Source organism: Nomascus leucogenys, chromosome 8 (genome assembly GCF_006542625.1).
Source record: "Nomascus leucogenys isolate Asia chromosome 8, Asia_NLE_v1, whole genome shotgun sequence".
Classification (NCBI taxonomy): domain Eukaryota; kingdom Metazoa; phylum Chordata; class Mammalia; order Primates; family Hylobatidae; genus Nomascus; species Nomascus leucogenys.
The window spans coordinates 41,173,086-41,180,913 of NC_044388.1; the positions used below are offsets into that span (position 1 = coordinate 41,173,086).

A 7,828-nucleotide genomic window follows, 5' to 3' on the forward strand; every position below is an offset into this window, starting at 1 on the left:
TGGAGGCCATTATCTTAAGTGAAATAACTCAGAAAGAGAAAGTCGTATACCACACGTAGATGACTCGCTTATAAGTGGGAGCTAAGTAATGTGTTCACATGGACATAGAGAGTAGACTAACAGGCACTGGAGAATTGAAAAGGTGGGAGGGTCAGAGAGGGGGTGAGTGATAAGAAATTACTTAATGGGTACCAAGGACACTGTTTGGATGATGGTTACACTAAAATCCCAGACTTCTCCACTACACAATATATCCATGTAACAAAACTACACTTATATTCCCTAAATCTATCAAAATACAAAATATGTAAACATAAATAAAAGACATTCATAATATCTGTCACTTCACCTCAGTCATAATGAAGGTAAATACAATACTTAGTGTATGTGGATGTTTTTACTCAGCAGCAAAGCATAAGGCAACTCAAGGAGTAATTATTTTGCATGTGCTCATATTCTCTCCTGATAGCAGAAATAAAATTCTTGTAATGGCCTCCTTTCCCTAAGCCTCCAATGCCACCCCCTAACCTCTCGCATGAGATTCTGCATAGATTGTCCTCTCTGATAAATGCTTCCCGAAGAAATGTAGGATGGAAGTTTCTACAATGACCTTGAATGTATCCAGATAAACAATTTAGAAAAATAAAATCCTTGCACGTTGCTGATGTTTTCTGATAAGGGTGAAGACAACGTGGGAGAGGCCCCATTGATCAGAGAAGTCTTCGCGAGCTCTTCTTTCCCCACAGTGACAGTGGGTGTTTCCGCTCTGCTCATTTCACACACTCCTGTCGCATTTACTCCCAAAGCATTAGTGGCTAAGAGAGTTAGCCTGGGTTCCGGAAGTGGACAAATGAAAGGATGCTACCTAAAACTGATGTAGAATCTTTATCTTTTTGGCATTAGGCTTCAGCCAAAAGTGAGTTAATCTGCCATAAGTGTTCAGAATATTGTTCTGAGTTGAGAATACTGTTGTAAACATGTTCACGTACTTGCTCAGAGTTACCAGTTTATTAAAAAAAAAACTATTGACTCCTTGGGGTAAATAATATAGAACTCAGCAATCTATAGGATATATTGGCGATTCCAATGGGGACAGTGGTGGAAGAGACAGAGTTTTGCATATCTGTGCTATGATTTTTTAAAAACACTTTATATCTTTAATATATTAAGTAGCAAAGAAAAATATTTTATTTATGATAACTATTTAAATAATATTTAAAACGACTTTATGGGTACATCTATCTACATTTGCATATCAAAGTATTTTTAAAAAAGAAAATCATTTGTATCATTACAATAATGTATAGAAACATAATCAAAGACCAAATACATCTTGGGCCATAATTTTACCACTTCTGAATTCTTATTTTCAAAAAAAATTAAGAGTAATTTAACTCACTAATGTTTTCCAAAATGTTCTAATCAACTTGTCACATAGTAAAACTAAGTTGCCACCATACTAACTTAGACTTAGAGATTTGTAAGGGTAACAAATGTTTTAGAAACTTAAAACAACCTTTTTGTTGACATTTTATTTTTGCTTAGAATGCAAAAGAAGAAAACAAGGAGTTTTATTTTTTTACCTGCTAAAAGTATTTGGATAAACTTAGCAAGGTTTAAGATGGGTCTTCTTTTAAAGATTTTAAATACATTTCTGAAAAGACACTGATATGAGTTCCAGTTCTGAATGCCACGGTTATTTTCCCAGATTGTAGTGTTTTTTTGTTGCTGTTTTTGTCTTGTTTTTTCTTGAGACATGGTTTCATTCTGTCACTCTGCAGTCCAGGCTAAAGTGCAGTGGTGAGATCATAGCTCACTGTAGCCTTAGCCTCTTGAGTAGCTGGGACTACAGGGGAGCACCACTATGCCTAATTCTTAAAAAAAAAAAAAATTATAGAGATGAGGTCTCAGTATGTTATTCAGGCTGGTCTTGAACTTCTGGCCTCAAAGAATCCTCCTGCCTTGGTCTCCCAAAGCACTGGCATTACTGGTATGAGCCATCATGCCTGGCCTTCCTAGATTGTTTTTCGGCAGATATGTAAACCAGGAGATCTGTGGATATGAATATAATCTGAAATTTGAGAGATGAAAGAGGTGACCAAGCTGATTCACAATTAAAGTCTGTACAAAGACCAAGCCATGCAGAGTAAAAGAGGTAAAAGTGGTAAAAGAAGAAACACCCAGGGGAAGGAGACACATCACGATCCTTTCCCACTGTTAGCGACTGAATCTAAAGGCATGTTACTGTTAAGCTTTAAAATGGTGTGCTTCTGTTGTAAAATTGCAGCTAAGTTCTTTTGAAGGTAGCAATACCATTCAGGTTGCTCAAATGTTTTGACTGGATTAAAATGAAAACTTTTAGAAACACATCTATTTACAAAGTGTATGCAATCCTTCAGAGGTGTGTGTGTTTTTCTCTCCCTAGCTCTTTCTTTTTCTTTGAAAAGCAGTGCCTTGCAGCTCCTTTTTCTGAGACAGAAAAAAAAAAATCAATGATCAACAACAGTCCAGTACTCAAGAACAACCTAGAAATAACAAATCAGTCTGTGTGTGTGACAGAAAAGGAGAGTGTATGTGGTAAGAAAAGCAGCTACCATTTCAGACTTCCACAGGGCAATTATAAGAAACAGTGGGCAGCTGGGCAGAGGCGTTCCTCACTTCCCAGATGGGGCGGGGACCAGGCAGAGACGCTCCTCAGGTCTCGATCTCTTGACCTCGTGATCCGCCTGCCTCGGCCTCCCAAAGTGCTGGGATTACAGGCGTGAGCCACCGCGCTTGCCCTGCCATGTCTTTCTCCTCCCAAGCGGCTGTTTTCGTCTCCTGGATTTTGATGTTCTACTTAATACCCCCATGTTCTCATCCATGTTGCCCTGCTGGAGGCGTCTTTCCCTTTGGGAAGCCTGACCCAGCTCCATCAGTGCCTCAGGAGATAGGCAGGGAAGCTTAGCAGGTGGGGGCAGCTCGTCTCTATCCCACCTCAATTGCAGGGGAGGGGTCGGCGGCAGCCGCGGCAGTGGCCCAGGCAGTTTTCTTTTGCGGGACCTGTGGCCGGCAGCTCTGGGTGGAGAAGAGCTACTTGATGCAAGAGCTGCAGGATCCTTGCACTGCATCTCCTTCCCCACCATCAGCAAGCCTGGAGAGCTGAGCAGGTGGTCTTTACCCAGCACCTTCAAGGCCGCCTTCTCTGGACACAGGGAGCAGCCCAGAACTGGGTCAGGGAGCACTGTTGGAACTGGGGCAGGGACACTGTTAGAACTGGGTCAGGCTTCCCAAAGGGAAGGATGCCTCCAGCAGGGCTGTGTGAGCTGGAGACTCCATGGCCCTTGGAGTAGAAACTCACTGCATGCAACCTGGGCCTTGTCAGTCTGGTTCTTTTCCGTCAAGCTCTTGAGATGGACATTTCTCTCCAAGCGCCTGGGACTGCACCAGGAGGAAGTGAGGTTCACTTGAGCCTCCAGGGGCCTAGAGGTGGAGGCTGCTTCCCCATTGCTACACTTGCCCCTTTTCTTGTCCTCCTGGTCCTGGGGTCTCTACCTGATCCACCTCCATTGGTTCTTCAGGCTCTTCTTCTGCCCTCACTTCTGGCTTTGGGAGCGTGGCTGGGATCAGGGTCAGATTCCAAGACCTGATCACCTGCTCCTCTAGCGAAGGCAGTTGGAGGTTAAGCTTGCGTCTGAGACAGGGATCCTCATGGGGCTGAGGTGTCCGAACATCATGGAGTTGCAAGCAGACAGCACTGATTTCTTCCTTGAGGGGAGCCTCCAGACCACAGAAGTCAGGACCCCCAGTGGGGTGCCCGTGTTCTGAGGGAGAAGACACAGCCTTGTAGGGGCTCCGTCCCACCTGGCTGGAAAAGAAGGCCTAGGACATCGCAGAGGGTTGAAGAGGAATCGGGAAGACCCCAGGGTTCCCGGGGCAGGCACAGGCGCAGGAGCCGCGGGGGGAGCCCTGCCAGCTGGGAAGGCCTCACGGACAAGATTAGCAGGTTGCCAATGGTGTGGCCAGGACCGCTGGTGGAACCAGGAACAAAATATTCTTAGACAAGCAGGTCGCCTATGGCGTGGCCGAGACCTGCAGCGGAACCTAGGGAGGCCGAGGCGAGCGGATCACGAGGTCAGGAGATGGAGACCATCCTGGCTAACACGGTGAAACCCCGTCTCTACTAAAAATACAAAAAAATTAGCCGGGGGTGGTGGCGGGCGCCTGTAGTCCCAGCTACTCGGGAGGCTGAGGCAGGAGAATGGTGTGAACCCGGGAGGCAGAGCTTGCAGTGAGCCGAGATCGCCCCACTGTACTGCATCCTAGGTGACAGAGTGAGACTCTGTCTCAAGAACAAAAAAGCTTAGAGGAGCATGTTGCCTATGGCATGGCACGGACCTGCAGCGGAACCAGGAATAAAATATGCTTAGTGAATTGCCCATTTTGAGCGAGTTGTGCGCGGACGAAACTGAGGGTCAGAAGCGGAGAGGATACTCCTTAGTCACCCACTTCTCTGTGGCCTGTGTGCCCTGGGCACCTGGGACATCACAGTGGGGCTGGTGATACAGCCAAGGTGTGAAGGAGTGCGCAGGAGCCCAGCGAGGAGGGCCTACAAGAGGAGTCAAAGGGCAAAGGGCTAGGCCCCTCCACTGGTCCAGCTGGACTCTCTAGCCTCAGGGACACCCTGTTCCTGGGGGCAGGTGTGTGGCCCTGGATGGGCCCCGCTGTGGGGCTGTGGGGCTGTGGGGCTGTGGGCTGGGCTGTGGGGGGTGCAGGACTGATCCGCCAGAGCCCTTCCCACCTGGCGCCTGGCCCAGGCGCTGGCTAGCACCCCATGGCCCTGTCTTGGCTGGCCCTGTCCCTGGAGTTACAGGGCCACAACCTGCTGGAAACAGAGCATAGGACCAGCCAGATCCCACCAGGCGCCCCCGGGGCCTCTCCAGTACCTCTGTGCTGCCTGGAGCCAGGCCTGCCTTCTCCATGGCCGCCCTGGCCTTGAGGGCCACCAGCCCGGCTGCGCAGGTTTCCAAGTAGAGGATGTGGTGCCCTGACCTGACTGGATGCTGCCCTTTACCACATCCCTTCCTGGCAGGCAGGGTCTCCACTTCTTTTTACAAATTCGCCTGAGACCGTTCCTCAGGTCATTCAGCCAGTCGTGGCCCAGCCAGGCTTTGAGCCCAGGCTCTGCGATTCCACAGCTGGCACTCTGACCTGTGTGCCTCCTGATCATGGATACAGGATGTATTCTTATTTTTTTCCTGTACTCCTGGGGTACTTGGCACCGTGGCATATCTGTAATAAGCACATGCTCACCTAGAAGGATGTCTTTACTTCAACATGTAAGTTGACCATGGCCCACTCTGGGCTCCAGTCCTCTACAAAGATGTAGGGCAGGGACTACCAATTGTCGGCACAGCACCATCCCACATTGCTCTTCTAATGGTGCCTTTCAGCCCAGATGTTCTTCTTTGTCTGGTGGGAAGGATCCAAGTATGTAAAGATTATGTTCTAGATGAGCTTTGGTCTATCCTAAAAGAAATTCACCAGTGGATTATTCTATACAGATAAAAGTCAGTTTCTCTGGTCTTCCTGGAATGTGTCTAGAAAGCAAGTACATTATTTATTTACAAGTTAATAGTGGATCAATGTTTTGGATTAAAACATGACCAACGTAATTTGGTCATTGTGAGCATGCCAGCTCTGTCCACTCTTCACCACACATTATGATACCCTAAATATAACTCTAGATTTTCTTATGCCCAAGAGAAGGACATACTCTTGGGTGTCTGGACTAGTGAAACATGTATGAAAAAACATTCAGCCACTCTGCATCTTTCTATTGGAGAATTGGAAACATCTATACTCAAAGATATTATTAAAAGGTAGGAAGTTAAAAAAAAAAAGAAACAGTGCAGAAAACGTGATTGGGGAAAGGTGAGGGAAAGCACCAATTCCACCTAAAATTATGAAAACCCTAGAGTTTGTATTTAGCTGGCTTCCTCCAACCTTCTTTGTGTGGCCAGCCCTGCCGTCTCCCTCACCTCGCTGACACTGAGCAGATCTATGTGTCTCTTTGCTGTTGCACAGGGATGCAGGATTAGTCTGTAACAAGATCAGAGGCAGCAACAGTGGATGCCTGACTTGGGGTTCATTGAGTATGACTGGCTAAAAGCTAGGGCTTTACAGCAAACAGCAAAACAAGTCAGACTTCTCGCAGGTAACAAAAGACATTAGATTTGGAAGTCAAATAGCTGTGATTTCTAATCCAGACTCCCTAGCATGGCCTTAGACAAGTGTCTAACTCTTCTTTATCTGTTTTTTTCATCTAGGGGAGGACAAGAAACGAACAGTTAGCACAAACATATTATTGTGACAATTACATCAGGTAAGGCATAGAAATGACCTAACATGATGGCTTGAACATAGTAGGTACTTATTACACCTGATCTAAGTGGTATTAGGAAAACAGGAGGTGCTGTTTGCTATACTAATTATTCATATGAGGATTTAGAGCCTGCTAAAGGCAACGGTAGCCTGTGGATTTGTGTGTAACTCTGAGTGATTGACAACATCTGCCTGGAGAATTGGGATGAGAACGATTTTGAGAAAGGGCTCAGCAAGAAATAATGTGGTGATGGATATTGCCGTCTGTCGTGAGTGAGAAGAGAGAATGGGGCCAAATATACCATGCATTTACTATTTCTCAGTAAGCGCCAATAGACAAATACAAATAAATAAAAATAATACAAAATAATACACATATCTGATCTTCAAGGACCACATGACCTAGCAGGCAATAAACACCAATAAACTGTCTGGATGCAGTGGACAGGAGCTCAAGACTAGCCAGGGCAACACAGTGCGACTCCATCTCTCCAAAAAAAAGTGTGCGTGTGTGTGTGTGTGTGTGTGTGTGTGTGTGTGTATTAGCCAGGCATAGTGGTGCACACTTGTAGTCCCAGCTACTTGGGAGGCAGAGGTGGGAGGATCACTTGAGCCTGGGGGGTCCAGACTACAGTGAGCTATGATCATACCACTACACTCCAGCCTCGGTGACAAAGCAAGACCTTATTTCCAAACAAACGAACAAACAAACAGACAACTAAGTATTAAAAACGCTATCATACTTTCTAGTACCTGAATAATCTGAGCAGATACTCTTGGCATGCTAATCACACAAGGGAGTGTCACTAAAAGCTTCCTAAAGGGACAATGACAAATAGCCATGTGGAAGGCAGAGGGAAAGTAGCAGGTATTCCTCTAAGATGGAACAAGACCGTCAAAGGCAGAGTCAGGTAAAACTTCACTATGGAGGTCAAGAGCACGTAAATTTGGATAAGAATATTTTTACAGGGAATTGGCTGGAGAGGAAATGGTTGAGATAGGGAGGTTCGTGTAGCACATTAAGCTCTGCTAAGGTACTTCATTGACTTGACTTGGGCTATGTGGGAAGGAGCAATCCAGTTCATAGCTCCCAGAAATCCCCATTCACATGCGTTGAAAACAATTTGCTTGACAAGTTGAAACTTACAAACTGATGAGATGCCATTCATTTTTATGTGCAGCTTCATTCTACTGACATGATCTGTGCTACTTCAGTAATGAAGTAGAACCTAAAGATGGATTAAAATTGTGTGTACCTATGCTTTATTTTTCTGATTGATGATTATCATTGTATCATCATAAATATAGGCAAAAACAATAATGGAAAACATGGATTTCTAGTGGACAGCTTTTGTTCATTTGGTTTCCTAGGACTGCTATGTCCTTTCTTCATTACTAATTATTTTCCCATGCCCCTGGGAAGCCTGTAAAAATTTCTCCTGAAAGAATTAACCGTCCTGCCTCT

General features: G+C 45.6%; 1 pseudogene; it reads right to left on the reverse strand.

Annotated features, from left to right (window-relative positions):
* Positions 1-2,753: 2,753 nt before the first annotated feature.
* LOC100599030 lies at positions 2,754-4,421 on the reverse strand (annotated as a pseudogene).
* Between the last annotated feature and the right edge of the window lie 3,407 nt (positions 4,422-7,828).